The sequence below is a fragment of the Poecilia reticulata genome, chromosome 17, assembly GCF_904066995.2.
Source record: "Poecilia reticulata chromosome 17, P_reticulata-male-v2, whole genome shotgun sequence".
Classification (NCBI taxonomy): domain Eukaryota; kingdom Metazoa; phylum Chordata; class Actinopteri; order Cyprinodontiformes; family Poeciliidae; genus Poecilia; species Poecilia reticulata.
The window spans coordinates 5729353-5745890 of record NC_088846.1 but is presented as its reverse complement, the minus strand read 5'-3'; the positions used below and the strand labels follow the sequence as shown (position 1 = coordinate 5745890).

Here is a 16538-nt window from a genome sequence, read left to right as displayed (position 1 = left end):
GGTCTCCTTATACACAACGACGAGTTGGGGCAATTCAGGGCAAAGTAATAAATCATTTACCCTCCATTTATTTCTAGTTATTAGCTATAATGAATAGTGCCTTGTTAAAGTATTCACTTCACTTTTACGTTTTTTTCATATTTGGTCACTGGAGATTTTACATTGTTGACCTACACAAAGTTGTGAGGAATTGTATCGAGTGCCTGACTCACAGACACACCTTTGACTTAAACTTAAAATAAAATAAGCTGAGGTTTGAGACTGTCATGCAAAAAAGACAAGAAAGCAGAAGAGTTTAAGGAGTGTGAATATCTTTGTGCTTGATGCTTACTTTTGAGTGAGGTTGTTCGATAAGCAACATTTTTCCAGCAGATATTTGTCAGTCCAACAAATGATGATTGGCGATAAATCAGCACAGGAGATGTAGTTATTGCGATAAATGATAATATTGTTTTGAGACCATTTTCAAGAAACCTAATAGTACTTTAAATTATAACAGATATTTACACTAGAACTGGAAGTCATTTTAAATATCCAAAATAAATATAAAAAACAACAAATAAAATGAATTATTTAGTCTCTGTACACAAAATTGTCCTTTAAAAAATGGCAAAAATGCACCAGACTGAAGACTTTTGTCCTCCATTTTTTGGTAGAAAGAGAGAAAAAGAAAAGATGAATCATGCAAATGGAAATTATAGAGCTCGTTGCAATTCATCATGCAATTAATAGATTTTTTTTAGTTTTTTGCTTATTGCGACAGGCCTAGGCGGAACAATGTAAACATAAATGGACTGATTTGCCAATTTAGAAAAAATAAAGTGCAGAAAGTGAGGAATTAGTTACCAGAAAAGTACAAACTCGCTTATTTAGGATTAATTTGGCTATAAATTGGATGAAGGAGATAAATGGCGTAACCAAAGTGGTTTTCTGCTTGTGCAGTTCCAAAGGATTTGAACACGACAAACTTGCATGAGCGTTGCATGTTTGCCATCCGGTCCATTACGCTACAAGCTATAAAAAAAAACTTTTTACAAGGAGAAATACAATAAAATATGAAAAGGACAGGAGAAAGAAAAATGCATAAAAATTGTTTCTCATCAATGTCACAAATGACAGGAAAAAATACGTACCAGCCAAAAGCACACATTAGGAACTTGACTTTTGTAGCTTAACATATTTTTCCGTTGGCTGCGTCTTTTGACTTCGATAAAGTGGATTTATTACCGTCATTAAGAGAGTCCCCTTGGAACCTTTACGGATGCAACAATAGCTTTGAGCAGCTAAACAGACCTGTCTCCCCTTCACCTGCTGTAAATTTTTGTTTTGGTTGCATCACTCTTGATAAGTCAAGGTCTTTCTAGTTGCTTTTTTAAATCTCTAATACAAACATATTTCAGAGGGGCATAAAGGCTGACATAAATTGCAGAGAGAGATGCCAGTGAAAATAGATTTGGTGTGAGAGCACGTGTTCACCCCAGGCTCAGCGTGCGTACCGGCTGATTTCATTCCTTTTCTCAGAACCAGGGTTGATTGAGTGGAACCCTTCTCCAATCATCTTCAAACAGAAAAAAGCGGTCCAGGTGAGAGATGGATTGCTTTCCGCTTCATGTCTGATGCACAGAGCTTTCCTCGCATCCCACATGTGTTGTGCTGTGTTGTGCGTGAAGGTTTCTCTATTTTGACTGTGTGCCAGTGGCCTACATTCAGAAAGAATGTTTGTGCTGATACCCGTGCCAAAGAGCTGCGTGTTTGCAGCACAGCTACCTTCTTTTGTGTCTGGGTTAATTGTGGCTTGGGAGGAATTTTTCTTTGCTCCCTCCTCCCCTCCTCTGTGACCGTATGTGCACTATACGCTCTCTTTTTCTTGTTGTTAATCTCCACCTCTGTCTTAAAAAAAACCCCCAACAACAACAAAAAAGTCTCCCACTCACTCAGACCTGTCTTAATGTGCTGCATCCAACCATGCTACGGCTCCAGGTGTTGCTGTTGGATTTCTGTATCTGTTCTCTGACATGCAAGTGAAATCAGGAGGTTAGTGAACACCTTTGCTTGTAAAGCATTCATCTGTCTCTACCCTAAACCAACGGCTGATATTTGCGTTTATGGTTTATGCCGCTGGAAAATTGTTTCATTTCACTGCGTCTTTGCCGTCAGGAGGAGCTTCTGACACATTTGACGTTTTGAGTGAAGATGCTTCTGAAAGCCTTGTAAGCTGTGACAAGTCACACCAATGTCTAATTGTTACCGTCTAGCCTCGCTCTGTTACAGTGGAGTCTGGCCTTCACTCTGTGCCCGTTTCCTCTCCGTGTGTGGGTAGCTGCGTCCATGTGGGAAGGTGCATTCAGAGGATGGTTTGTCAAAGGAAAGAACAATTTTTCTCTGAATTAGTGTCCTTGAGGAGTAAAGTCACCAACAGAAAGAGGATGGGACTTTTTACTCTTGCCTGTTGCAGATTTTAATTCACACTGCAATTGACGTGATGCTTCAAGGACATGAGACTAATCAGTGAACTGCTTGGAAGAGTAAACCTCACCTTTAACTTAGATTTGAGCGATTTCACTCTCTGGGTCTGCGGGCCCACCACAATTGGTTCCAACTCACTTGGATACCTCAAAGGTAGTGCACTCTCACTCGAGATCAAGAGTTTGTATTTTAAATACAAAGGCAGCCAGACAACATCTGCCAGATGTGGAGTCGGACGTCCTTTTGATGCTTGACCTGAGTCTCCCGTCTGAAGCTTTGGCACCATGTCAATAACGAATCCTTTATATGCTGACAAAAGTTTTAAGGTAGATCTTCCACAGAATGGATTTGTTTGTGCAGCACATGCATAGTTGGATTGAGATCCAAGAAGTTTTAAAGCAGAGGAAACAAATCAATCCAATTTAACACTTTAATGATTCATTGACTGACTCAAATGAATCGATTCCAAAAAAAAAGAAAAGTAAAAATAAATTAATTCCTCTTGCAAGTGCCTTTTTTTCAATACTTAAATTAGAAACACAGACTGTTTCAGGGAGACAGTTATTGTGGCTACACAACATGTTTTTGTTTACATTTTTGGAAAAGGGTTGGGGCTATAATCACAGCTAACAAAAACTAGCATGCCCTTCAGTGCTGGGATGATGTACACAACAAAGTGAGTCCTGCAGCTTTGAGTGCGCATCTTTAGGCTTTCATTTGTAATTTTTAAAATGAAATTAGGCCTAAGATTAGGGCTGACGTAATTAATCAGATTAATTGTGATGAATCAATTAGTGAAGTAATCGTCAACTAACTTTGTAATAGATTAATCACAACCTGTAGTACACAGACATGAAAAAAGGCCATAGTCAGAAAAAAACATACTCAGAGCAGTAATTATGCCAAAGCTGTACAAAAAATGATAAGTTTTGTATTTAAGATATAAAACCTTCTGCCTGTAATCTATCTACCACTCATCATATGACAGTTCACATTTTGCTATCCAATTATCAATCAGTTAATCCAAAAAATAATCAACAGATCTATTTTCATCTGCCCTCCTCTGATCCGTTTTGATGCCAAGTCGAGCAGAAAGAGCTGAGCTTTTCATATGTTGACGTTCTAAGTATTTATTTGGCTGCAAATGCATCCTTTGCTACAAATGATCAAACATTCGCAATGTTGCTGCATTTTATACAATAAAATGTTTATTTTCTTATTAAATTGCATTATTTATTTGAATCTTTTTGCTATATTTCTAATATTGTCTCAAGAAAGGCTTAAATGAAAAATCTGCAGAATGTGTCAATTTTTCTTATCCGATTAATGTCTCCAATGTCTCCATGCCTGCGTGGGTTTTCTCTGGGTACTCTGGCTTCCAACCATTGTCCAGAAATATCCAGTAAAGTTACCTGGCCACTCTGAATTGCCCCCAGGTGTGTATGAACGGCTATTTGTCCTGTTTGTCTCTGTGATGGATTGTGGACCGGTCTAGGCAGTCACTGTTGCCCTCAGGCAGGTCAAACAGTTCCAGGTCTCTGTCTCTCTATGTTGGAGGCTCCAGCACATTATTCATGATGCACACAGAGAATAAATGACTGAACTGTCAGTCAGCAGAGGGCTGGGATGTGTGTGAGCCTGTGTGAGTACTTGGCTCTGATTGACAACAGGTATAGTGGAAAATGACTCTTGATGTAGATTTAATTATGTAGTTGAAAATCCTGTTAGATTAACAGAATTAAATTTAGTGTATTTAATTATTGAAATACAGTCTATTTCTTATGTTTTTTTTTGACTAATTAGCATTTTTCTTTGTTTGACCTCTTCACGTCTAACAACTCAACATGGACTTATCATTTCCTAGTCACTAACAGGTATCATTGTAATATAATCCTGTTTTTATACACTGTCAAAATGTGCATGAAAATGGTTGAATGTGCCATAGAAATAGAATGTGAAGGAATTTTCTGTAAAGACTTTTAAAAGTTATTTTTTACGTATTTTCTACTTCCCACATTGCATCTTGGGTAGAAGGCGCAGAAGCTGGTGTGTTGAACAGACGACATTACAGCAGCTATCTGGACATGGTTTTGATTTAAGAGTTTGAGTACATTTTTTGGCACATAAAATAAATCAGAACTTTTTTTGAATAGAGTCCTTTGAGATTGTTGTAGTTAATTGAGGTTGCCTGATGTTGGGATACACTTTAAAAAATACGGAAATTTTTAAATGACAGAAATGTTTGCAAATTTAACGGGAGATGTACTGTAAAAATACTGAACATTTCAGTTTTGGAATAACATAAATGTGATTTAAACTTACCATGACGAATATTTAAATTATGGTAAAAATCAATGTCAGAGTTGACAGAGATGTTCATACAATTTTGTATTTTTTAACATACATTTTTCTTACAGTGCACCTTATCTGTTTCCATTTATAATACTACTACTGGTGTAGTATAACAAACCACTGTTTTTTGTTAATCTTTTAGTAATCATTTCTGTATATTTTAATTACGTTTCTGATTTGCTGAGTGGATAGCGTCACTGTTTTGTTCTCAGCCTTCCATTGTGCAGCGCTACACCAAACTACGCCATCCAATGACTAAATGTGCGCAACAGACTGTGGCTGTTAAATGTGCTGACAGGAAGAAACCTGTACCATAGCTGGTCATTTTTCACTCCAGTGTCACTTAATTTCTGACCTGACTGGAGCTGCTGGGAGCTGAACAAATGTCAAGCTTCTGAAACACTGATGTTCTCTATTCTGTTATTATACAGTAGATGGACAACAATTCTTTATCATCCTTTAGCGTTTCTGTTGACCCCAACCCCCCCAACAGTATTACCATGAGTTTGCTGTCTTATCTCTTCATCCACCCCACCATCCCCCATCATTTGATCTGTATTCCCTACTGACCACTCGCTCCTGTATGCTCGCATACAGTCATACATGTATAATTGGACGCCATCATTAGCCACATTCGTGAACAACTTTCTTATTTTTGAAGTTATTGAATACATATCGCCTCACAAAATTCACCCCCTTAAGTCTCCCATATTATTTCAGATTGTACCAACAAACCACAACATATTTGTACTGAATTTTATCTGACAGAGCAGCTCAATGTAATGTCGAGCTGTGGAGGGAAAAAATATATATGGGACAGAAAATGGGGGTAAAAAAAAATCCAAAAAGTACAGTATACATTTGGAATCAGTATCCTTAATTATGACACAATTTAATAATGTTGATCATCATCAACTTAATCTATAAAATGATTTAACACAAGTCAGAACTGAAACAAAGTGCTGAACATCAGTGATAAATAAGATAAAAGAAAACATAAAAATAAAATGACAAAGCTAAATTTATTACTAAGCCAGTAAAAAGTTAAGAACTTAATTAAGAACACAATAAGACAACGCATTATTTACAATAATGTCTTATTATAAATTACATAATCTGCCAGTGAAATTTCTTAAAATCAATGTTAAGGAAGTTTTAACTTAAAACAAACTTCCATATGTTCCATATCTTCCATAACTGAAAGGTTACTTGTAAGTTAGTTTTGTCTTATTTCAAGTGTAATAAGAAACTAGAAATTACACCAGAAATACTCTGTAAGATTTTCTGTTTTTGCAGTGAAGAACTTAATGGCGTTGTTTTGTTCTTGCAGCTCTGGGAAGGAGAACAAATTTCTCTGTTCTTGCAGAGTATGCAAAGATCTTTGTGTCTGTCTTCCAAACTTTCTACAGGGTTAGATTCAAAGCTGGCCGGCCCACTCACCTTCTGAGCCTGACAGTTGAGAAAGCAACAAAAGACTTCTCCCCTTAGACTTCTGAAGTCAGATTAGTGCCAACACTGACATAGAGACACAGTTTAATCCTTGTCCTGATGATAGAAGAATATCGCCCACTTTCCATTTTTTCCTCTTGCCTTCAAAGCCCAGCCTGTCTTTCTTTTCATGCTTGGATGTGATAATGATCTTTATCACCCACTTTGATAAATTTAGCATCTCTACCTGAAGGAAGGCTTCCACATCACAAAGTCTATGCTGTGCTTTCCTCTGGGATGCTGAGTCAGCGCCAAACTGTTTGCCTTTCTTCTTGTTTGCTTTTTTAAATAGATTTACACAACTACTTAATCTGCAGGCACGTTTTTCAAACACCATCCATTCATCTAGACATCCAGTAGAAAAGTTTTATTTCTGAATGGCAGAAATTCTTGGTGTATTCATCCACCCTTACAGCAGTAGTGGAAGGCGAATTGATACTTTTATATTTGTAGAACCTCAAATGTATCTTTAAAACATTTTTTAGAGTTTATCTATTCCAGCTGTTCCTGAAAGCAGGAAAATCCACACAAAATCTGACCAAGTAATTTTGGTCTAGTTTCCAGTGCAAATATCTTGGTACACCAGAATGCACTAATTGTTGTGTCCACTTGCCTTTCTTAAATGTTGCAGCATTAATATAATTTTATCCGCATGAGTGTCTGTGTGACCATTTATTTCCCCAGTGGCTGGCCATACTACACCGCTGGTCAGTGTTTGTACGTCTCAAAGCCTGCTCGCTCTAAGTGATCATTAAGAAGTCTGCCGCTCCAATTGAGCTATTATCTCAGATTAGTGTGTGTGTGACACACAAACTTACATTGAGGGAGAGGGATTAATGTGTCGGGCGAAAAGCATCACTCAGTCTTAGTCTCTCGTCCACATCTGCCATGTATTATCCTCTTCTGCACTTGATGTTTTACTCCTTAGCACCAAAAAAGGGAGAGAAAAATAGCTGCCTTTCCAAGGATAAAAAGCAGTGAGTTTTCCCAAGACGGACTCGGCGGAGCCTCATGTAACATTTAAAGTACGGTTTCTGTTTAGATGAAAAGCGGACATAATGGTGAAGTTTCAAAAAGAGCAGTTTGGAGCTGCTCTGGTTTCTATTCAGCATAATCTCTTCTGAGCTTTCATGTCTGTGTTCGGACTTCAAACATGTTATAAAAAGTTAAATAAAAAAAAAAAAAATTATAATCAAGCATCACAAAAATTTATAGGCTTGCTTTCCTTAAAGGTCACAGTTGTGAGATTACAATTTTAACACCTCAGCTGGCCTCTGAAAGCATTTAGTACTGTAAATGCCAAGTGTCAGATGACTGATGATTGGGTAAAATGTTTTTTACATTTTTTTAAGCTTGGGTGTTGAACTGTTTAGTCATAATTGTGGGGCCAATTTCTGAACTCCAAATTTCTGTAAGGACAAAATCTAATATAAGAAGATAAAATAACAAGATTCATAAAAACTGTTCCCAGCCATGTTGTTGTAGTCGTCAATTTTTTTAATATTGGTAGCAGATCAGAGTGTCACGGGCGGCTGAATTTAAAACGGACAAAATTATATTGGTGTTGACCTTTCAAACTGGCTTCTTTGACGTTATGGAAAATGTTTCTTGTACAGCAGTTGATGTGTGTATTTCCTGTAGAAATTAGATATATTGCTTTATTTTAGGAGTTAAAGGCAGCCAACATTTTTAAATTTGCTGTTGCAGGTTTAGTTTTTCTCTTTCAAGTCTTGCTTTCTCTTACCGTTATGCAGCCTTAAGGAACTGCAGACATGTCTCAATGAGTTGCAGAAAACTGCTTCCTGGTACCACTTTTGTCTTTAATGTGGATTTGTTTTTAATGTCTGCTTTTTCATTTCCCTCTGGCTACCAGTAAACACCAGTCGATTTAATGATGCATGTTTGTTTGAATATGTTGCATGATAAAAAAATTTCCAGCACAGTATAAGTTTGTGATTCATTCGCAGAGTTTTCCCCCAGGAAACCTGCTAAGTGCTAGGGGCACTAGGGCAATCATCCAAAGGGCCACTGTGTTTTTGAGTTAAAAAATGTTTAAAGTTGACAGGAAATTTGAAAATATGTGTTTGTTATTGGAACACATTAATAATAATACCTAAACACTAAAGACAAACATAAAAGAACACAATTAAAATAATCTTTAAAAAAATATTTTTTACTCTTCAGTTGTTTCATCCTAATTAAAGTGTCCAGGATGTTTTAAAATCTTTTATCTGTGACTTTATTCGCTGAAGTTGTTGTGTAGATCGGACAGGAAGTGATTATGGAGTTCTGGTGATTAAAAAAAGACTCTTATTCTCAGTTTCTACTACTTTGCTGCCATTTTGCTTTCAGCAGTTTCACCAGCAGAGACTTTGCTATCTCTGTTGCGGTTGTATAAAGAAAAATTACAATAAACAAACAATATTTGTTGTTTGTTTATACAATAAGGTATAAGTAAAGCCTGGTGGTCCGCCAAGCTTGTAATACGCTGAGGGAAACCCTGCTGATGTGATCCCACGCTTGCTGTTAATATGATATCAGATATTTGGAATGAGAACTCTGTATTTACATCCACAGGCCAGTTCGTTTCATCAGAAATCTGTAATACAAAGGGAAAAAAATTTAAAGAGCCACATGAAAAGCTGTTGATACCACTTATAAAAGTTGTAGCCCTACAGAATTTGTGACTCATTTTAACAGAAAGTGCCAGCTGATGTGATTCAACAGGCCAGCTTGTGAATCATTGCCGACAGTTCCAGGGACGCTGGCTTCAGCCAAGTGTGACTGTGTGAGTCCCACTTTATTTTGATGTCTTTCTTAGTGGTCGAGGGCACACACTCATCCCACAACTACACATGGCGTTATTCCCTGTCTCGAGATAAGCTGGAGTAACGGGGAGCAGCACCCATGTTAGTGGACTGGAATGATGAACCAATAGCTCTGACATGGCAACCTCAGACCTCAGTCTTTGTTTTATAGATGATTCATTGTAGCTGGATGACTTAACGAGTGTCACCTCAGCTCACTTATCTCCACTTGTCCAGCTACAGGGTGATTCATTACAGTGCCGCCATTACGGTGTGGAAACTTTGCGTGTGGGCCGCCAGTGCCATCAGATCAGTCCATATGCCCACAGGTCTGCACCATTAGTATAACTAGGAAACTATTGACCCTGACTGGGAATGAACTGTGGACGACCCAGTTATTAACAAGCAGAGCTGCTCGGCTTGGCATGTCAAACTTTTCACTGCACACGCAGACTTTAATCAGCTTCTTGTCCTGCAGCTAGTCCCCTGCAAAAGAGAGCAGATAATCACTATCATCAATAAGAGTCTCATCCTAAAATGCATTTGGTCTGTTTTTGTCTCTTGATCTATGCTGCCCAGAAAGCTGTTAATCAGTCATCATTCAGCATAATGATGTATCCAGCTCAGGAAACGTCCAGAGGCTCGAGAAATGGTTCACATGATTATGACAAGATGAGCAATGTTTTTGGGAAAACTAAAAAAATCACAAAATGACGAATCTGTAATCAGTACTAATGCTAAATAGTTCAGTTTATGTAATTTCTGTGCTAGCTGCGTTCTGTGACGGTCCTAAGATAATTTTAAAAAAGCATTGAAAAGAATCTTTGTGTGTTTTCACAGCTTTACTTTGTCCAGGGTGATTTTGGGGTTTGATTATTTGATTCCAGTTGGATTATGTTCTGTGTTGCTTAGTTTCTATTTAATTAGATCAGCCTTGGTTGTGTTTTACTTTAGTTCAATCCTTTCTTAGTTACGCCAGTTTAATTATATTTCTTACTAGAGATGTGCCTATCAGGTTTTTTCCTGTCGATACCGATTCCGATCGGTATCGACAGGTGATCACATAATTATTATTATTTTTAATCATAAGCACTACCGGTTACATTATGTAGAAAAAGGAACCATGAATTCACCTTCATTTAGACCAGTTTTCCTCAACCTTTTTTGGGCCAGCGCCCCCCTAGCCTTTATCCAGGTCCCTCACCGCCCCCGCCCCCCCTCCCCCACCAAAGAATTTGCAGGCTACTTTGCACTGACCATTATTTTATCATTAATATTACTATCACTGTTGTAGATGTTTTGATTTTTATGCTTGTTTCTGTATTTATCATCAAAAATAATTTCCCAGAAAACAAAAAAGTCATGGGAATAGAAATTATTTTCACCGGCGTCTATGAAAAATGCAATGACCATTCAAGTTAAAATTGGTAGGTCTAACAGCAGCCAGTCAGAGTGGAAAAAAATATTCTTATTTTGTGCCATTTTCTAGTTGTTAAATATTACACAAAATGACCAGATAAAAGATGAACAACATGCCAGTTTAAACTTTGAACTATTTGCAATATGACTGAGCTCTGCAACATTAAAACATGGATAGAACTGTAACTACATTAATCATAACTCTTTTTCTCTTCAGTGTTTCTGTCAGTTTCTGGTGGTGCAGCTCTGTGCTGCCTTCAGGAGAATGGGACATCAGTGTATCAACCATAAAACTTCACCCACATGGCATTTACTGTGCAAACCAGAGCTTTCAGTTGAAAAACAAAAGTTCCAGGTCCTTTTAATGCCATACAAATGGCATTAAAAGGGATAGAAACATGGATTATATATTTATATAGACCTGTCTATTGATTTATAGATTAATAGTTTTACTGGACAGAAATTACAAATCTGGTTCTTAATCAAATCCTAATGAGTCAAATTGAAAGTGTCATGGAGTCATCAGCCTCATGACATTAACACTGACTAATAATGTTGAAGAAATAAATGTATCAAATCTAATTAAAAACATAAATAAGTGATAAGCTATTTACTGTTATGGTCTGTAAGATATATTTATTCTCAGTACTAGATGTGGTCTCAACAAACCCATGACATTTCAACAATATTATTTTACCTTTTATCTGGAAATAGTGTGTTTATTCTTGCCATACAGTCCTCTGTATTAATTATTGCTCGAAAGGTCTTGCCATACAAGTTTATTCCTCTGTACTTACTTTAGTTTCTTAGTTTATTCTTGCATTTTGTTCTTCATTCATTTCCATTTAGTTTAATTTGATTAGTATTATCTTCTCTTGGTTTATTGCTATGTCCACTTTAGTTTATTTCCTGTTGCTAGATTTATTTGATCGTTTATTGATGCTCACCATCAGTAATCTCATCACCTGCTGCGCCGCCTAATCAACACATGATGTGCTTCACATCATGTGTTGATTTTTTCACTGTTCAGCGTCGGATTCTCTGTTTTTATGCCATAATTCTCATCTAGTTCGTTGCTCTGTTTTATGTCCCGCTTCTCTTGTTTCAGAGTTTTGCGCAATGTGAATGTCTTTTTTTTTTAAGCCCCTAAGGTGCAGGGCGGTCGGGAAGCGTATCGATGGGGAAAAGGCAGACTGACATAAACCTTTTAAAACAACGGAAAAAATTTAAAAGTGCTGTGTTGTTCTATCACCCCCGTTTCATACCGGACCACTTACAGCACCGGAGTTAACGCTATAAAATGAACGCTCTCTATCGTGGTATCACCCATGGAGGGATTTCTTTATTTAAATGGGTTCATTTTTCAGAGGGATACACAGTGAGGATATCGTGATTTTAGCTACCAGTAGCAGGAGAACAGAGCTGCACCAAGAAGCTAACAGAAGCTAACAAACACTGAACAGAAGAGCTGCCATCGATACAGTTGCAGCCAAGCATGGTTTAATGTTACACAATACAGTTTTAGCAAGTTGCTGAAAGTCTAAACTGGCATTGTTGTGCATTTAAGGTGTAAAGTTTACATTCGACCAAACGCCCTCCAAAGGCATCCCAGCGCCCCCCTTTTGTAAAAATGTCCGCCAGCGCCCCCTGCCGTCCTCTGAACGCACCCTGGGGGCGGTACCGCCCACGTTGAGAACCGCTAATTTAGACAAAAACTTGTTTTTAATAACTTTTTCCAAGAAGAAAACTAAACAAAACAGGCATTGTGCAAATTGTATTGCTATTGATAATACTATCTTTAACAGACTGATAACATATGAAGGCTCTGAAGAGATTAAATAATGCAAAGAGCCAAAATAAAACCTCTCAATATTGCCAAAAAAATTAAAAGTATAAAACATTCAAAGGCAAATGCAGGTTCCATTACAATAAACAATCCTGAGTTACTGAATGAAAACTTCCTGATAGCATGGCAGCTAGTTGATTACTGCTAGTTCTGATTGGCTGTTTCTGACTGAGCGGAGTAATTATGCAGAAAAGGGAGTAGAGCGATTATTTTTTCAGAGATTACCTGTCTCATGTTAGGACAACTAAAGTTTTAAAACGTATGTAAAATGTATTTGTTTTAGGTTAGGTGCTGCAGCTTTAAGCAGAGGTTCGGTGTGAGAGTCACTACCAAGTGGAGCAGAAGCGGCGCTCCGTCTGTGAGATATTACTACCTATAGCGCATAGCAGCAGTTCAACAGCGAGAACAGAACCAGCGTCTTACATCGCAGCTCAAAGACTTAAATAATTTTGCGGGTTATTTGTTTAGCTTTCTGACCGTCATGCTAATCCAGGTGAGTGTTTGTAGCTGTGCGCTGCTTTTTGTGCTATCTGATCCTCCATATGTCTTTTTTACTGCAGTGAGCCTCGATGTAGCCAAACTCCGTCAAGTATGGCATTGTTTTTATGCCATATGAGATTCGTCGTGTTGATACATTTTGACGTGCTTCAATTTTCCCCTGAACACGCAAACTTCCCTATTCACTCCGTGCGTTATAGTTCCACACGACATCGCTTAGGATTTGTTGCTGCGCTCTTGCGCAGTGTGAAGTAAAGAGAAGACCAGCTGCACAAGCAAGCTGCGAAATGAGATGCAGGTGATCGGTTTGTGAGATCGGCAACAAGAGACCGTGATCGGCAATCACCAATCATACACTTTTTCACGGAAATCGGACGATTATGATCGGTGGCTGATCGATCGGCACACCTCTATTCCTTACAGGTAGATTAAATTTCCCAGTTCCCCTGTTTACTCTCCCTCGCCCCCTGTTGCTCTCTCTCTCTCTCTCTCTCTCTCTCTCTCTCTCTCTCTCTTTTGCTTTCTCTCTCTTTTCACACCTGCAGTTAATCAGTCCCAGTCTATTGTTCCAGCATTCTTTCTCCCAGTATTTAAACACCTTTCCTCGCTCTCCTCATTATGTTCTTCCATGTCCCCAGTTCCCTTTTTCTGTTCCTGTTTTTCTGTCCTCCTGGCTGTTTTGTAAGTTACTGTTTTAATATCATGTTTCATTAAAATGTCACTCTGCTTAAACCTCAAGAAATCATAGCAGGTTAGGGGTTCAAAAATGTCCATTTTTTCTAAAATCTCTGTTCAATGTAAAATTTCTTGATCAGTGTTTAGTTTTTGAGAGAGAGGATATTAAAGGTAGAGTCATTAAAAAAATCATGTAGCTCTTTAATTTAACACCAGTAGGATATTCTGAAGCAGATGATCTCCTAATTGTTGCTAGCAGCTAAGGGTTAACCAGTTACAGGATTCTCAGAGCTTTAACTCTGTGTCTTTTTCTCCAGTTGTGACTAAGTTGATTTAAAAGTGGTGTGCACTTCTCCCACACTTCTGCTAGCGAATGTTGTTGGTCAGCTTTACAAGGGGTGTTGTAGTTGACTTTGTCAACTACAACACCTCTGCTGCAGCTTTAAGCTTAGAGCTTAAAGCTGCAGCACCTAAAATTTTTAAATTCAAATTTAAAATAAGAAAATCAAACATATCTGCAGCAGGATGCCATTCTTAAAACCTTCACTTTCATACATGGAGCCCATAGTAATTCTTTACCAGAGGTAGAGCCACCTGATTACAGCATCCTGGTAGTTTGACAAGAAATATTGGAACATTTTACTATTGCGAGATCTCGTTTCAGTGTTGGACTGAAGTGGCTCATCAGACTTCATCTGCTAGGTTTGAATGAAATGAAACTAACAGCGCCAGCTCCTTCTTTACCTGCACATTGATGGCGAACAAGAATGAGCCTTAAACTTTAATACTGCGCAATCGTTTTTGTAAAAAGCCTTGAAGTTAAGGACTGCATGTGGGAACTAATAAATATGTTCTTTATGAAAAAACCATTAAACTGGCTGTTCTCTCTGTAGGGCTTTACAAAGAGAAATATGACACATTTTGACTGTAATGCAATATAAACGACTCAGAGATTCAATTAGGTCTCTGCTCACACTACAGAGAAGCTACCGGGAAGCTCTGCAGTTCACAGCAGGCTGTGTTTGACATCAAAGTGTGGATTTTTCATCAACACACTTAAACTCGTGTTTATTTTGACGCTAAGACAACAGCTTCAATTTAATTCCTTAAGATACTCTTGTTTTTATCAACAGCCATTCAAAGTGTGTTTTTGGTAGACCTGATGGAACTGTCCATGAGTTATTGCACCTCCTTTAACATCTCTATAAACATGATGAAGCAGACAAGTTAAAGAATAGGAGAGGTGAAGAGCCGTTTTAATCTTAGGTCAAGAAATATAGGTGGTGGAGAATATTCACCTAGACACCAAACTAAACTAGATGCATAACTGTGGGGAAGATCAAATTAAAGGACAAAACACAGTTTATTTCAACTTTAAAACAGAACAAACAAACTGGCAGAAAACTAGATGAGAATGATATCTGTTAAGACTGGCAAGGAGTATGTTGTTGCCATTTATGTTGAATTTTGCATCATACGTTCTGTCTTTAGTTTTGAACATTTAGAATATAGTTTAGAACCAAAATTTGTAATATGTATATTTGGAATTGTTTAGATTACTTTGATAACTTTTAGACCCTCCCATTAAAATTGAAACATCAGATTAAGTGAACTTCCAGTGTCATCTAAGTTGTAAGAGACTTAGTTATTGTTTTGTCCATATTTTTTGCAAGAAATTGAAAATTGTCTTTCAAACAAGCATTCAAGAACCAAACCACCTGTTGCCTATCACGACCCTTCTTGGAAAAGTTTGGTCCTGGAGCCAAGAAGGTTGTGACAGAGTAGGTTAGAGGGTTTGTAGTAGAAGCTTTCAACAATGAACAGAGAAAATAATGGTAGAAGGCTCCGCCTCTGTGCTAAACGTCCAACTGTGTTAGAAAGTTTTGGCCTGGAAGATGATTCTTCCCTAAGACTGAAGGATGTAAAACAGTTGATCTCCAGTCGGGATGATCTCATAACCTAGGGCTTCAAGAAATGATACTGGAATTTACCTTTTGAAAAAGAAAATAAAATAATGATTAATAGAATGCAGCCTTCCTCTAAAAGGCAACCCAGTCATAAGCAGAGTCCAGACCAAGCAAAACTTTTCCGACTGCTTTTGATATGATGTTTGACCTGCAGATTAAAATGCATACCTTAATCATGTTCTGATTATCAATTTAATGCTGCAAATATTGACCACATGCATTATATATTTGGCCAACTTGAAGGACTTTCACTGTCCTTCATTCCTACACTTGATGGAAATCTTAGTGATTAAGAGGATAATGCTGAGGATAATGTAGAGTGCTGTAGGAAAAGTACAGTCAACCGCACAAGTTGCTGTTTAGATAATTTACCTACTTCCATTTTAAATCTTGTCACATCATACCAGTGCTTATGGTAGTAGGCTGAGGTTGAAAATACTATTAAATGTTCTCAGAGTAAAAACGGAATTTAGTAAAACTACCTTTTTATCACTTCCTCCAGGGTTTTTCTTAACTGTTATGAAAGAAACTTGTAATTGTAAAACTTAATTGTGTTGGATTTTAGTTGCTATTGTTTTAGATATTCGTCTTTACTTGTGTTAACTTCTCTAAGTGCTTTGTTTTTATCTATTCCTTTTCTAAATTGTTGAAATTTGACCCAATACTTAGAAGCAGATCAGAGGATCCATAATTGGGGCCTGCCATAGAAATGCATAGGCAGGCACTTATTGTTCTACACCTCAAAATAACTGCCTCTTCCTAGTACCGTTAATGCGGCTTGTACTGCTGCGTGCCCCCTTCACAATGTATACATTAAAACGTGCTGCTCGATCCCGTGAGGGGAGCTATTGCTCTTGTTGGCATTTCGAGTAACTGTGGCGACATAATTAACACAAAACAAACCAAATTCAACTCAAAACAAAAGTCTGACACAAAACCGTGCCACTCAAAATAGACATAGACTTTTGTCTGTCCCTCTGAGCTGCTCTTTAGAACTACAGACATGGTGGAACACTCCGT

At 37.7% G+C, this 16538-nt stretch overlaps 1 protein-coding gene across 3 annotated transcripts in view; it reads left to right on the top strand.

Moving 5' to 3' along the window:
• LOC103479194 (low-density lipoprotein receptor-related protein 8) overlaps nt 1–16538 on the top strand; it is a 105127-nt gene that overhangs the window by 996 nt on the left and 87593 nt on the right. The window lies entirely within an intron of this gene.